Raw genomic sequence first — 15,985 nt, 5'->3', positions numbered from 1 at the left:
GGGGTGTAAGTCAAATATAAAAAGATAAGTATATTATAATAAATATAAGTATATTATAATAAATATAAGTATATTATAATAAATATAAGTGTTATTTCAAAGATGAGTGTTATGTCTGGGGGTGTAAGTCAAATATAAAAAGATAAGTATATTATAATAAATATAAGTATATTATAATAAATATAAGTGTTATTTCAAAGATGAGTGTTATGTCTGGGGGTGTAAGTCAAATATAAAAAGATAAGTATATTATAATAAATATAAGTATATTATAATAAATATAAGTGTTATTTCAAAGATGAGTGTTATGTCTGGGGGTGTAAGTCAAATATAAAAAGATAAGTATATTATAATAAATATAAGTGTTATTTCAAAGATGAGTGTTATGTCTGGGGGTGTAAGTCAAATATAAAAAGATAAGTATATTATAATAAATATAAGTATATTATAATAAATATAAGTATATTATAATAAATATAAGTGTTATTTCAAAGATGAGTGTTATGTCTGGGGGTGTAAGTCAAATATAAAAAGATAAGTATATTATAATAAATATAAGTGTTATTTCAAAGATGAGTGTTATGTCTGGGGGTGTAAGTCAAATATAAAAAGATAAGTATATTATAATAAATATAAGTATATTATAATAAATATAAGTATATTATAATAAATATAAGTATATTATAATAAATATAAGTGTTATTTCAAAGATGAGTGTTATGTCTGGTCTATATGAATTACATTGATGTATCGTCATGCCTGGTCTTTAAAAGTTAAATTGTGTGTTAAGAGTTCACGGGATAGTCTACGTTATGATCTTAGCTTTGGGAGTTAAGGGTGGAAGTTAAAATCTTTCTCCTGTGATAAAATAGTTGTATGGTTTTTGTAGTTGAATAACAACAGTGGTTTTTCATATCGCTAGTCCTAGTTAAATTCTGGGTAAAAATTATGTGAGATATTATTTTGATTGCAGTATTTATCATACTATCATCACTTTCCCTAGACGAGCTTGAGGATCTACTCTATGTAGTAGAGTCTTTAATGTGTATACTATTTGTATTATTTATAATTTATTCCCCATTAATCGCTGTATTAGTTTTCCTTTATGTAGGAGATGGTCTAACTATTACTATTATTCTCTCCTATAAAGATGATATCTTCATATTCTGTTGGATGATATTTGTGTTTGGCCCTAGATAAATAGATTAAATAGCTATTAAACTCAAATAGGGTTATTATATATATTACCGTAGTTAATAAAATGGTAAATTAAAAATTTGTATACTTAAATCTATAAAATTACTTAGAACTTAATACACTTATAATTAGTATTTTGTTTATTAACTGTCATAATGATTCATAATATAAACTATGTTAAAAGCTTTAGTATTTGTAGTTTAAGATATATAAGTAATGTACTGTGGGTACATATTCCTCCCATGTTCCTATAATATGTAGTGAAAGACTACTATCTTGGTTAATACCCAAGTAGGGACAATATGACAGTATTTGTGATTTTAGTTTTAATACTTATAACTTTTGGGGCAGCTTGCGTTTCTTGTAATCCTTCTCCTTTTTACTCTATTTTTGGCTTAGTTTTAGCAACTTTAGCGGGTTGTATAATATTGGCAGTTTATGGGGGAACGTTTGTTTCTTTAATTTTATTCTTAATTTATTTAGGGGGTATATTAGTCGCCTTCGTTTTTTGTGTGGCTGTAGCCTCAGAAGCTTATCTTGAGGGACTTGAAAGTGCATCTGTCTTAGTGCGTTTCGTATTATGTCTTTTATTTCTTTTATTTTTTGTGCAGTATTCATGTCCTTAAAACATTTCTGTGGGGTGGTTGATGAACATCAGGATTTATCTTCTTTACGTGGAGATTTTGTTGGGGTATCAATAATTTATGGTCCAGGTGGAGAAATATTAATAGCTTGTGGCTGGGCCCTCTTTCTTTCATTATTTGTTGTGCTTGAGCTTACTCGTGGGCGTAGTCTTGGTGCTTTGCGATCCATTTAAAACTTTACTGTGAGCATAAAAGCTTTGTATCTCCTGTTTTGGGTTAATAATAATTCGTTTATTTTATTAGAAAGTAATTTGATGGTTTGTGTAGTTTGTCCCATGAAAAGTATCTATCTTAAAATGCTTATTTTAATAATTTAAATGTTTTAATTTATGGTAAGATAAAATCTCTAGAATATAAATATTGGAAAATAGTTTTAAAAAATTAGGTTAAATTTTTGTAAGTTTTAAGTGTAATAAGTTATGCTTTGTCTAAGATACATAAATTTCTAATACTTGAATAAAATTTTAAAATGTAGATGGTACAGTTTAGAATTACAGGTGTTTATCAGCCTTAGTACGTTTTATATAATTAAAACACTCATTTAGTATATACTAGGTGTAGTGTAAGATCCGGATTAGGAAAAATATTTCAGTTAGCAGGGCTGTAATTTAAATTCGGGGCTAATGTCCTATAACAACTTTAGTATGTTGAGCGGATATGGGTATAAATGTTTAAATATATTGATGATTTTTCAGTACATTTATACGGGGGGGAAGGGGGGTCTAACAAAAATCGGGGAGGGGGGAGATCTCATATGTAGGTGAAGATGAAACATCTTATGTACCTGATATATTTCAATGTAAAATCTTATATAATGCTTTCATAGAATTATATTAAATTATTGAATCATATTCGTGTTCATGTCCTCCATTTATCCTTGTTCGAGAAGTTTGTATGTCAATTGAAGCCCCCCAAAAAAAAATACCAAATGCCTTTAAATTAATGCTCGGCTTGGTGGGTAACGAGTCGAAGGTGTTACACCAAAGTTAATGCAACGAAATGCCTTTTGAATTTCAGTTTGAGGGGACAAGAATATAAAATGGCCTTGAGATTATAACCAGATGTCAGTAATAGTTCACCTTATGTTATTCTTATTTTATTGTCCCTGATTATCAATAAACATATTTTCCTGAATTGTGCTGGTTGATGGTTTCTTACTGCGCATGCTGGTTTAGGTCCAGTTAATGTCATTCTTCATGGAAACTTGGTTTGTGCATTTATCATTCAAATCATGAATCACTGTCCAATATTTATAGATTTAATACTATTTGCTGCAGTTCTTTAGTCATTATTAATGTTATTAGAGGTCCATTAATATGTATGTTATACTTCATTGATTTAAAATCTGGTATGGGTATGTAACGTTTACATTTACAGGTAGTTTACATACACCTTTGTAATCAATACATGTTATGTATTGATTACATAGGTGTATGTTGTATTTACATATTATGTATATATTACATAAGTGAAATACAACATACACATAGGTAGGTTGTATATCATTTATGTAATTATACAGTTATTTGTGTTATATGTCCATATGTCGTGTGATGTAATTCTTTGAGCGCTAGAAAGAATTCTAATCTTCAGTCTTCGGATTACAAACCGGGGCTTTGTATTTAAGCTACTAGGGCTATTATCAGTTTAGTATTTTATTTTCTACTCATCCTACTAATGGGTTAAGTACAAGGAATAGGGCAAAGTAAAGTACTGAGGCTACTTGACCGATAATAATAAATGGGTGTTCAACAGGTATTCTCCAATTCATGTTAATACAACTATGTCTGCTACTAGGGCTCAGAATAGTAGTTGTGATAAAGGGCGGAATGTTAGTCCTCGCAGTTTTGAGGTGTGCAGGGCTGGCACAAGTATTAATACTAGAATTGAGAATAGGAGGGCAAGAACCCCTCCTAGTTTATTTGGAATTGATCGAAGAATAGCGTATGCAAATAAGAAATATCATTCTGGTTTAATATGTGGGGGTGTCACTATTGGGTTTGCGGGGGTAAAGTTGTCAGGGTCGCCTAGTAGGTGGGGCTAAAGAGTGCAAGTGATGTTAGAGCTGCAATTAGAATAATAAAGCCCAGAAAGTCTTTGTAGGTAAAGTAAGGGTGAAATGGGATTTTATCAGCATCTGAGTTTAGTCCTACTGGATTATTTGATCCTGTTTCGTGTAAAAAAATGACGTGTAGTAGGCTAGCACCTACAACTGCGAATGGAAAAAGAAAATGGAAGGCAAAGAATCGTGTTAAAGTAGCATTGTCGACTGAAAATCCTCCTCAAATTCATTGTACTAAAACATTTCCGATGTAAGGCACTGCAGAGAGGAGGTTGGTAATTACTGTAGCGCCTCAGAATGATATTTGACCTCATGGAAGTACGTATCCAACAAATGCAGTTATTATGACCAGAAGAAATAGAATAACTCCAACATTTCATGTTTCTTTATACAGGTAAGATCCGTAGTAGAGTCCTCGAGCAATGTGTATGTAAAGACAGATAAAAAAGAAGGAGGCTCCGTTTGCGTGGAGGTTTCGAATTAGCCACCCATAGTTTACATCTCGGCAAATGTGAGCGACTGAGGAAAAGGCAGTAGAGATATCTGATGTGTAGTGTATAGCTAAAAATAGTCCTGTAAGGATTTGTGTAATTAAACATAATATGAGGAGGGACCCAAAGTTTCATCAAGCTGAGATGTTTGATGGGGCTGGCAGGTCCACTAAAGCATCGTTAACAATTTTTAATAATGGGTGGGTTTTTCGCAGGTTTGCCATTAATTTTGATTTGTGTTTTTAGTTATAGTGTTAGGATTATAATTGCTAGAATGTTTGTAAGGAAAAATATTGCTAGGTAATTTTTAATCAATCCTTGCTGCGGGTTGTTGATGATTTTGATCATGGGAATTTGGGCTTTTGTTAATCCTTTTGGTCCGGTTATTTCAAATCATGTTTGATCAACTATTTGTGTGGCTGCTGTTTGTCCTAAAGTAAGGTTTAGTTTTGGGGCTACTCGATGAATAATCGTTGGGAAGAAGGCTAATGAATTTGAAAAGTTGTGTGTTGTTATATTAGGATAAATTTTAAATTGTTTGTTTGTTAAGTTTGCCAGTTCTATGGCTATTAATAATCCTACAATTGTTACTAGTAAAGCGCTTAGTTTGAGGGAGGTTGGTATAGTTAAGATTGGAGTTTTTGTTGGCAAAAAATTTGATGTGATAATGAGGCCCGCAATAATGCTTCCTCAAGCCAGTCGTTTAATAGGGTTTATAATTGTTTGGTTATTTTCATTTGTTGGGGTTAAAGGGGTGGATCGGGGTTGGCCTATAAGGGCAAAGTAAACAATTCGAAGACTGTAAATAGCTGTGAATGAGGTAGCAATTAGAGTCAGGATAATGGCTCAGGCGTTAAGGTGTGATGTATTTATTGCTTCAATAATTGCGTCTTTGGAGAAGAATCCTGCTAAAAATGGCATGCCTGTGAGGGCAAGGCTCCCGATTGTTATGCATGAGGAGGTCAGGGGCAGTATTTTGTGAAGTCCCCCTATTTTACGAATATCTTGTTCGTCATTTAGGCTATGAATAATTGATCCGGAGCATAAGAATAGTATAGCCTTAAAGAAGGCGTGGGTACAAATATGTAAGAATGCCAATTGGGGCTGGTTTAGTCCAATAGTCACTATTATTAGTCCTAGCTGACTTGATGTTGAGAATGCAACAATTTTTTTGATGTCGTTTTGTGTTAGTGCACATGTGGCTGTGAATAGCGTGGTCAGTGCTCCTAGACAAAGGCAAATTGTAAGGGCTGTTTGGTTATTTTCTATTATTGGGTGTAGTCGGATCAATAGAAAAATTCCTGCAACAACTATTGTGCTTGAGTGTAATAGGGCAGATACTGGTGTGGGGCCTTCTATCGCTGAAGGCAGTCATGGGTGAAGTCCAAATTGAGCAGATTTTCCTGTTGCTGCTAAAATAAGTCCTGCTAGTGGGAGTGTTAAATTTATTTCTTTTGATGTAATAAATACCTGTTGAATTTCTCAGCTGTTTAAGTTTATTGCGATTCAGGCTATGCTAAGTACAAGGCCAATATCTCCAACTCGATTATAAATAACGGCTTGTAGTGCTGCAGTGTTTGCGTCTGCTCGTCCGTGCCATCATCCGATTAATAAGAATGATATGATTCCTACTCCCTCCCATCCAATAAATAATTGAAATATGTTGTTGGCAGTGACTAGTAGAATTATTGCTACAAGAAATATTAGCAGGTTTTTAAAAAATCGGTTGATGTTTGGGTCAGCATGTATATATCATAAAGCAAATTCTAAAATTGATCAGGTTACATATAGGGCAATAGGGGTAAAGATAACTGAGTATTGGTCAAATTTAAAGCTAATGTTTAGGTCAAATGTTATTGTGTTGGCTCATTGTCAGTTTGTTGAGATTACTTCTACTCCCTGGTCGAGGAAAATGCATAGTGGAATTAAGCTAACAAAGAATGCTATTTGGACGGCGGTTTTTACATTGGTGCGGGCTCAGTCTTTTTTTAGCGGGGAAGGGGAAAGTGATGTGAAAATTGGGTAAATTAATAGTCCTAGAATTATGAGGAGGCTTGAGTTTAAGACTAGAGTTGTCAGGTGCATAGCCACCACTTGGAGTTGCACCAAGAGTTTTTGGTTCCTAAGACCAATGGATGAGCTGTTATCCTTTAGTGGCCGAGTGAGCCGCGGATTTTAACTGCGGGCCCAAAAGGTTAGCAATCTTTAAGGTTAAATCTTACTCTCTCGGTAGATAAGGAGTTTTCATTTCCTATCCTCAGAGTCACGGTCTAATGTCTTTGTTAAACTATATCTACACAAAAAGGCCCCTCAGATTGGTATTGGGTTTAGGGTTAGCAAAATTACTGGAATTAGGTGTATCGAAATAAGAAGGTGCTCTCGAGAGTGGGATGGTTCAAGGTTAATAATATGGTTTGGTGTAGGGCCTCGTTGTGTTATGAGGAATATATATAGAGAATATCCTGCTGTAATTAAAGTGCCCAACCCAGTAATAACAATTGATCAGTAGGACCAGTTAAATACAGCTGTAATAATTATGATTTCTCCTATGAGGTTGGGCAGTGGGGGTAATGCTAGGTTAGCAAGGTTCATAATAAATCATCAGGAAGCTATTAGTGGGAGGATAGTTTGTAATCCTCGGGCTAGGAGTAGGGTCCGGCTATGGGTTCGTTCATAATTTGTGTTTGCCAGACAGAAAAGGGCGGACGAGACTAAACCATGGGCAATTATTAAAATAATGGCTCCTGTAAAGCCTCATGGCGTTTGGATAAAAATTCCCGTTACAACAAGTCCTATGTGGCTAACTGAAGAATAAGCAATTATTGATTTAAGGTCTGTTTGTCGGAGACAGATTGAGCCAGTTATAATGATCCCTCATAAAGCTAAAACGATAAATGGGTAAGACAATTCTTTTGTCTGGGCGTCCAGTAGTACTATAATTCGTATTATTCCATATCCTCCAAGTTTTAGGAGGACGGCGGCTAGAATTATAGATCCAGCTACTGGTGCTTCGACGTGGGCTTTTGGTAGTCAAAGGTGGACGCCATATAATGGTATTTTAACTAGGAAAGCTACTAAGCAGGCTATTCATCATATTTTATCTCCTCATGAGGTTATAATAAATGGTTTATTATATTGAACAATGAGTATCGAGAGGGTTCCTAACTCTTTTTGTAAAATAAGGAGGGCTACTAGAAGAGGCAGGGATCCTGTTAATGTATAAAATAAAAAATATGTTCCTGCGTTTAGTCGTTCTATTTGGTTCCCCCATCGGGTAATAATAATTAGTGTTGGAATTAAGGTTGCCTCAAATATAATATAAAATATAATAATTTCTGTTGCCCCAAATGCCAGTGTTAATAATATTTGAAGTGAAATTAAAAGTGTAATGTAGGTTCGTTGACGAATTGTTGGTTCTTTTATTATATGGTTTTGGCTAGCTATAATTGTTAGCGGTAAGAGTCAGCATGATAGGATTAATAAGGGGGTTGATAATTGGTCTGTGGCCAGATATGGGTTTGATGTAAATCACCCTGCTTCTGAGTCTCATTTTAGTCAGATCAAGCTTGTGGAAGAAATAAAGAAGCTTTGGTATGTAATTGTTGTTCATATCCATTTTTTTTTAATTGTTCAAGTAGTTGGGATTAGTATAATTGTGGGAATAAGCACTTTTAGCATTTTAGTATGTTGAGATTATTTAGGTAAACTGTGCCGTGTGTTCGTGTGGTTGCGACCAAAAGGGCTAGCCCTGCACTGGCTTCACATGCAGAGAATGCTAGTAAAATTATTGGTGTGGAGGAAAAAATGTTTGACCCTGTTTGGTAAGACCACATTGTTATGTTCATGTAGATGGATAATATTATTATTTCTAGGCAGAGGAGGGCAGATAGAAGATATTTTCGGTTAAATGCTAATCCTGAAAATCCTAGGATAAAGGTTAGTATAAAAGATAAGTGAGTCGGTCCCATAAAGACGGTCATGATAATTAATCATGTTCGTCTGAGCCGAAATCAGGGGTCTTTAAATAGACTAACCGTCTATTCGGCCCATTCAAGGCCCCCTTGAATTCATTCATAGACTAGCCCTGCTGTAAGTAAAAAAAGAATAGATATTGCTCAAAAAAATGTTTGGGTAACATTTGGGAGCTGATCACTTCATGGGAGGGGTAAAAGTAAGGCAATTTCTAGATCAAATAAAATAAATAAAATTGCTACAAGAAAGAATCGAATTGAGAATGGCAATCGTGCTGATCCTAGTGGGTCAAACCCGCATTCGTACGGTGACAGTTTTTCTGAGTCTGGGTTTATTTGTGGGAGTCAAAATGATACAATAATTAGAATGCACGAGAGGATGGAGGTAATAATTATAATTGAAACAATTGGGTTCATTATTTCTCCTTGGTCTTTAGCCAAGATCTGGTGATTGGAAGTCTCCTATATTATAGTTAGTACTAGAGAAATTATGAGCCTCATCAGTAGATTGATACGTACAAGAATAATCATACTACATCGACAAAGTGTCAGTATCATGCGGCAGCTTCAAATCCAAAGTGATGTTCTGATGTAAAGTGATATTTTACTTGTCGTATAAGGCAGATTGCCAGAAAGGTAGAACCAATGATTACATGTAGTCCGTGGAATCCTGTTGCTACAAAAAATGTTGAGCCGTAGACACCGTCGGCAATTGTAAAAGGGGCTTCATAATATTCTATTGCCTGTAAAAATGTAAAATAAAATCCGAGGATAATAGTTAGGGTTAGGGAGTGGACTGCCTGTTTTCGGTTGCCTTCTATAATGCTGTGGTGAGATCAGGTTACTGTTACTCCTGAGGCTAGTAGAACAGCTGTATTAAGCAGTGGTACTTCGAATGGGTCTAGCACGGTAACTCCTGTTGGGGGTCAGCATCCCTAATTCTGGGGTGGGGGCTAGACTAGAGTGGTAAAAGGCTCAGAAAAATCCAAGGAAAAAAAAGACCTCTGATGTAATAAATAAAATTATTCCGTATCGTAGGCCTTTTTGAACTGGCAGGGTGTGATGACCTTGGTATGTCCCTTCTCGAACAATATCTCGTCATCATTGATATATTGTTATTAGTATAAGAATTATGCCGACTGTGACTAGAGTTGTGTTTTGAAAGTGAAATCATATGGCAGTCCCTGATGTAACCAGAAATGCTGCTATTGCGCCTGTTAAGGGCCAGGGGCTGGGGTCAACTATGTGAAATGCGTGTGCTTGGTGTGCCATTATACGTTCTCTTGTAGATAGAGGCTTAGTAGAAGGACGAAGACATAAGCTTGAATTATAGCAACTGCTACCTCTAATAGAGTTAATAGGAATAGAATAGAAAATGTTAGGACGGCTACTGTTGGCATAAGTGGTAATAAAACAAATGCGGCGGTAGCGATAAGTTGAATAAGAAGATGTCCAGCTGTAAGATTTGCTGTTAGCCGTACTCCAAGGGCAATGGGTCGGATAAGTAGACTGATCGTTTCAATAATAATAAGAATGGGGATCAGTGGGACTGGTGTTCCTTCTGGTAGAAGGTGTCCTAGTGAAATTGTTGGTTGATTTCGCATTCCAATAATTACGGTTGCAAGTCATAATGGGACTGCAAGTCCAAGATTTATGGATAATTGTGTAGTTGGGGTGTAGGTGTAGGGCAAGAGTCCTAATATGTTAATGGAGATAAGAAATAGTATTAGGGCTGTTAATAGAGTTGCTCATTTGTGCCCGAGGCTATTGATTGGGGCGAAAATTTGTTGTGTAAATCGGTTGATGAATCACCCTTGAAGTGTTAAAAGTCGGTTGTTAATTCATCGTCGGGTGGATGAGGGGAATAGTAATCATGGTAGTGTTAGTGCTAAAGCAATAAGTGGAACTCATAATAGCACTGGGGATATAAACTGGTCAAAAAATCCTAATGTCATGGTCAATTTCAAGTTTCTAATTCTGGTTTTTTTGCTTTTTGTGGATTTGGTTCGTTAGTAAAAGTATGAGAGATGACTTTTGATGGGAAAATGATTAAAAATGCGGCTCACGAAAAAATTAAGATTGCGAGTCATGGGGTGGGGTTTAGTTGAGGCATACTTTCATTAAGGGTGGTTGGGAGTCACCAATTCTCTAGCTTAAAAGGCTAACGCTTTCCCCGTTTAGCTTCTTAATGAGTCTTCTTGAATTATTATTGAGGATCAATTTTCGAATTGTTGAAGGGGTACTGATTCGACCACAATTGGTATAAAACTGTGATTAGCCCCGCAGATTTCCGAGCATTGTCCAAAGAAAATTCCCGGGCGGGAGGCAATAAATGCTATTTGGTTTAAACGTCCTGGGACTGCATCTATTTTTACTCCGAGAGAGGGAACTGCTCATGAGTGAAGAACATCTTCTGCGGTTACTAGAATTCGAATTGGGGATTCCATGGGGATTACTATTCGGTGGTCAGTTTCCAGTAAACGGAATTGACCAGGTGTTAAATCTTGGGTAGGAATTATGTATGAATCAAATCCTAGGTCTTCATAGTCTGTATATTCGTAGCTTCAGTATCATTGGTGTCCTACTGCCTTAATTGTTAAATGGGGGTCGTTGATTTCGTCTATTAAATAAAGAATTCGAAGAGAGGGAAGAGCAATAAGAATTAAAATTACTGCTGGTAGAATTGTTCATACAATTTCAATTTCTTGTGAGTCTAAAATATATGTGTTTGTTAAATTTGTAGTCACTATGGCTACAATAATATAAAGCACTAGAGTGCTAATGAGAAAAACAATTATTAATGCATGATCATGGAAGTGAATTATTTCTTCTATAACAGGTGATGCTGCATCTTGAAATCCTAGTTGTGAGGGTTGTGCCATTTATATTGACACGCCGGGGTTTAACCAGCAATTCTGTCTTGACAAGGCAGTGTAATTTTTATTACTAGTATCATATAAGAAGAAAGTGGCAGAGTGGTTATGCGACTGGCTTGAAACCGGTAAATGGAGGTTCAATTCCTTCCTTTCTTGAATATTAAATTAATATTTTTAAATTATTAGTATTGAACTCGGACGTATGCTGGTTCTTCAAATGTGTGGTAGGGTGGAGGACAGCCGTGTAGTCATTCAACGTTTGAGGCTGTTATCTCTACTCATTTTACTTCCCGTTTTGCAGCAAATGCCTCTCATAAAATAAATAAGAATAAAACTACGGCAGTTAATGATACTAAAGATCCGATAGAGGAGACAGTATTTCATAATGTATAGGCATCTGGATAATCAGAGTAACGTCGGGGTATTCCTGCTAACCCTAGGAAGTGTTGTGGGAAAAAGGTTATGTTAACTCCAGCAAATATTACCCCAAAGTGAATTTTAGTTCATAGGTCATGAAGGGTATAACCAGAAAATAATGGGAATCAGTGGACAAAGCCTCCTATAATTGCGAATACGGCTCCTATTGACAAGACATAGTGAAAATGTGCAACGACATAATATGTATCATGAAGTACAATATCAATAGATGAATTTGCTAGAACAATACCTGTAAGGCCTCCGACTGTAAATAAAAAAATAAATCCAAGGGCCCATAAAAGGGGGGTGTCTCATTTAATTGTTCCGCCATGCAGGGTTGCTAGTCAGCTAAATACTTTAACCCCTGTTGGAATAGCAATGATTATTGTAGCTGATGTAAAGTAAGCTCGGGTGTCAACGTCTATTCCTACCGTAAACATATGGTGTGCTCATACAATAAACCCTAAAAGGCCGATAGCCATTATAGCTCATACTATTCCTATATAACCAAATGGTTCTTTTTTACCAGAATAATAGGCAACGATGTGTGAAATTATTCCAAATCCTGGTAAAATTAAAATATATACTTCTGGGTGACCAAAGAATCAAAATAGGTGTTGGTAAAGGATTGGGTCCCCTCCACCCGCTGGGTCAAAGAAGGTAGTATTAAGATTTCGATCTGTTAAAAGCATTGTAATCCCGGCAGCAAGGACTGGGAGGGAGAGTAGTAACAGTACGGCGGTGACTAGAACGGATCATACAAATAGAGGGGTTTGATATTGGGTGGTAGCTGGTGGTTTTATATTAATAATAGTAGTAATAAAGTTAATAGCTCCAAGGATAGATGAAATTCCTGCTAGGTGTAGAGAAAAGATTGTTAGGTCAACTGATGCTCCAGCGTGGGCCAGATTCCCTGCCAGAGGGGGATAAACAGTTCATCCTGTTCCTGCCCCGGCCTCAACTCCAGATGAAGTTAATAGTAAAAGAAATGATGGAGGTAATAATCAGAAGCTTATATTATTTATTCGTGGAAATGCTATGTCTGGGGCCCCAATTATTAGTGGCACTAGTCAATTGCCAAACCCTCCAATTATTACTGGTATTACTATGAAGAAAATTATTACAAAGGCATGTGCTGTTACGATAACATTATAGATCTGGTCATCTCCAAGGAGAGCTCCAGGTTGACTTAATTCAGCTCGAATTAGCAGACTTAATGCGGTTCCTACTATACCGGCTCAAGCACCAAATACTAAATAAAGGGTGCCAATGTCTTTGTGATTAGTGGAAAAGAATCAACGGTTAATTGCCACAGGTAAGATGGCTGAATGTTTAAGCGGTGGGCTGTAGACCCATAAATAGAGGTTTAATTCCTTTTCTTATCAGGCTTGGTGGTGTATAACACGCCAGATTGCAAATCTGAAAATGTGGGTAACCCCCGCCCAGGCCTATCGTTTCCTCCCTTTCCCTCCTTAGGGAGGGAATGATAGGTGAATGCTCGCTGGTTTGGGCGCTTAGCTGTTAACTAAGATTTCGTGGGATCAAAGCCCTCTCATCTAAAAAGGCCTTAGCTTAATTAAAGCTTTTGATTTGCATTCAAATTATGTGGGGTAAAACCTGCAGGTCTTAACCAGGGACTAGGAGATTTTAACTCCTGCTTAAAGCTTTGAAGGCTTTTGGTCTAAATTTCATCCTAAGTCTCTATATCATTGTTGCTATTAATATAGGAGTAACTGGTAATAATATAATTGCTGTGGCTGTTATGCCAGCTAGTGGTGTTGGTGTTAGTGCGGATTTTATTTGTCATGGGGTTTTTGCGTTGTTTGTATTGGGGGAAATAGTTAATGTTATGGCGTAGCAGATTCGTATATAAAAGAATAAACTTAGAAGGGCAGATATTGCTATAATTGTTGCTGTAAGCGGGAGTTGTTGTTTGGTGAGTTCTTGTAGAATGAGTCATTTTGGTATAAATCCTGTTATGGGGGGGAGGCCGCCGAGAGATAATATGGTTGTTATAGTAATTACTGTAATAATTGGGGTTTTTGCCCAGTTTAAACTTAATATATTTATTTTTGTTACTGATACAGTTTTTAGGGCTATAAATACCGTTGATGTTGTTAAAATGTAAATTATTAGGTTAAGTAGTATTAGTTTCGGTGAGTAGGTTAAAACAATTATTATTCATCCTATATGGGCAATAGATGAGTAGGCTAGAATTTTTCGGAGTTGCGTTTGGTTTAGACCCCCCCATCCTCCAACTAGGGCCGAGGTTAGTCCAATAAAAGTTATTGTTGTTTGATTTATTTCTAGAGATAGTTGGTAAATTAAGACTATTGGGGCTAGTTTTTGTCATGTTGATAAGATTAGTCCGATGTTTAAGTCAAGTCCTTGTAGTACTTCTGGCAGTCAGAAGTGTATGGGGGCAAGGCCTGTTTTTAATCCGAGAGCTAATATTATAATAATAATAATTGTAGGGTGAAATGGTTGTTTGATCTCCCAGTTTCCTGAGATTCATGCATTTAGGGCGGCAGAAAATAAGGCAAGTGCTGTTGCTGTGGCTTGTGTTAGAAAATATTTTGTTGTGGCTTCTACGGCCCGTGGATGGTGGTGTTGGGACATAAGGGGTAAGATAGCTAAGGTACTAATTTCTAGTCCTATTCAGGCGAGCAGTCAGTGTGAGCTAGCAAATGTAGTTGTAGTGCCTAGTCCTAGGCTTATAATAATAATAAAAAGTACATATGGGCTCATCAGTAAGGGAGGGGGTTTCACCATCATTTCCGGGGTATGGGCCCGAAAGCTTAATTAGCTGATCTTACTAGGAAGTAGTGTAGTGGAAGCGCTAAGAGTTTTGATCTCTTAAGGATGGGTTCGAATCCCTTCTTTCTAAAAGGAAATAGGGAGATTTTAACTCACATGTCTCACTCTATCAAAGTGGTCCTTAATTCTTTTTCGGGCATATTTCCTTGTTTTTAGGAGGGAGGTAGACTTGCTAAAGCAGTAGGAAGTGCTAAGTTTCAGATAACAAGGGCTAAAGAGAGGGGTAAGAAGTTTTTTCAGATTAGGTGTATAAGCTGGTCATAGCGGAATCGTGGATATGAGGCTCGTACTCATAAAAATAAAATAGAGAGAAGGGTGGTTTTAAATATAAGGTTAATTGTGGTTAGTTCTGGAAATAGGGGGTTGTGTATTGCCCCAATAAATAGAATGGTAGATAGTGTGTTTATTAATAAAATGTTTGAATATTCAGCTAAGAAAAATAGGGCGAAAGGGCCGCCAGCGTATTCTACATTAAATCCCGAAACTAATTCTGATTCCCCTTCTGTTAAGTCAAATGGTGCTCGGTTCGTTTCTGCTAGCGTAGAAACGTATCATATTGCTGCAAGGGGTCAGGTTGGGGCAATAAGTCATATTGTTTCTTGAGCAATGTTAAATGTTTTTAAGTCAAACCCCCCAACAATGATGATGATTGATAGCAGGATTAGTCCTAGGCTAACCTCGTATGAGATAGTTTGTGCTACTGCTCGAAGTGCACCGATAAGGGCATATTTTGAATTTGAGGCCCATCCGGAGCCTAGAATAGAATATACTGCTAAGCTTGATAGGGCTAGCACGAAAAGTACTCCTAGACTGAGCTCTACTACTGGGTAGGGTATGGGTATGGGGGCTCATATCGTTAGGGCAATAGTTAGTGCTATTGTTGGGGCAATAAGAAAAAGAATTGGAGATGAGGTTGATGGTCGGACAGGTTCTTTAATAAATAATTTAACTCCATCGGCGATTGGTTGTAAAAGTCCATAGGGTCCTACAATGTTGGGGCCTTTTCGTAATTGTATATAGCCTAATACTTTTCGTTCCAGTAGTGTTAAAAATGCTACTGCTAGAAGGATGGGAACAATGTAGATTAAGGGATTAGCGATGTGAGTAAGGAGAATATTCATAGCTGAAGGAGGGGAGTTGAACCCCTGAATTAAAGGTCTTAGGCCTTCTGCAATTACCAGGCTCTGCCACCTTAGCGTGCCATAATCTTTGGCTAATTAGGTGTTTCCCTTATCTTCTTTATTTGTTTTCAGAGGGTGGGTGGTAGGGCTTTCTTTTAGAATGGGCCCTCCTTCTCCGGCCCTTTCGTACTAGGAAAAGGTACTTTCATAGATAGAAACCGACCTGGATTACTCCGGTCTGAACTCAGATCACGTAGGGCTATTAATCGTTGAACAAACGAACCCTTAACAGCGGCTGCACCGTTAGGATGCCCTGATCCAACATCGAGGTCGTAAACCCTTTCGTTGATATGGGCTCTGGGAAAGGATTGCGCTGTTATCCCTAGGGT

The 15,985-nt window shown here is 36.8% G+C and overlaps 8 pseudogenes; all 8 read right to left on the bottom strand.

The window, feature by feature from the left end:
- Positions 1 to 3,483: 3,483 nt before the first annotated feature.
- On the bottom strand, positions 3,484 to 4,618 carry LOC134016083 (cytochrome b-like; annotated as a pseudogene).
- Positions 4,619 to 4,640: 22 nt separating this feature from the next.
- LOC134016085 (NADH-ubiquinone oxidoreductase chain 5-like) lies at positions 4,641 to 6,479 on the bottom strand (annotated as a pseudogene).
- A 159-nt stretch (positions 6,480 to 6,638) lies between these two features.
- LOC134016082 (NADH-ubiquinone oxidoreductase chain 4-like) lies at positions 6,639 to 8,072 on the bottom strand (annotated as a pseudogene).
- Positions 8,073 to 9,636: 1,564 nt separating this feature from the next.
- LOC134016087 (ATP synthase subunit a-like) lies at positions 9,637 to 10,320 on the bottom strand (annotated as a pseudogene).
- Positions 10,321 to 10,542: 222 nt separating this feature from the next.
- LOC134016086 (cytochrome c oxidase subunit 2-like) lies at positions 10,543 to 11,247 on the bottom strand (annotated as a pseudogene).
- Positions 11,248 to 11,423: 176 nt separating this feature from the next.
- Positions 11,424 to 13,350, bottom strand: LOC134016079 (cytochrome c oxidase subunit 1-like; annotated as a pseudogene).
- Positions 13,351 to 13,359: 9 nt separating this feature from the next.
- Positions 13,360 to 14,433, bottom strand: LOC134016081 (NADH-ubiquinone oxidoreductase chain 2-like; annotated as a pseudogene).
- A 194-nt stretch (positions 14,434 to 14,627) lies between these two features.
- Positions 14,628 to 15,596, bottom strand: LOC134016080 (NADH-ubiquinone oxidoreductase chain 1-like; annotated as a pseudogene).
- Between the last annotated feature and the right edge of the window lie 389 nt (positions 15,597 to 15,985).

Source organism: Osmerus eperlanus, unplaced genomic scaffold (assembly GCF_963692335.1).
Source record: "Osmerus eperlanus unplaced genomic scaffold, fOsmEpe2.1 SCAFFOLD_685, whole genome shotgun sequence".
NCBI classification, from domain to species: Eukaryota; Metazoa; Chordata; class Actinopteri; order Osmeriformes; family Osmeridae; genus Osmerus; species Osmerus eperlanus.
This window is presented reverse-complemented; position numbering and strand designations above follow the sequence as displayed.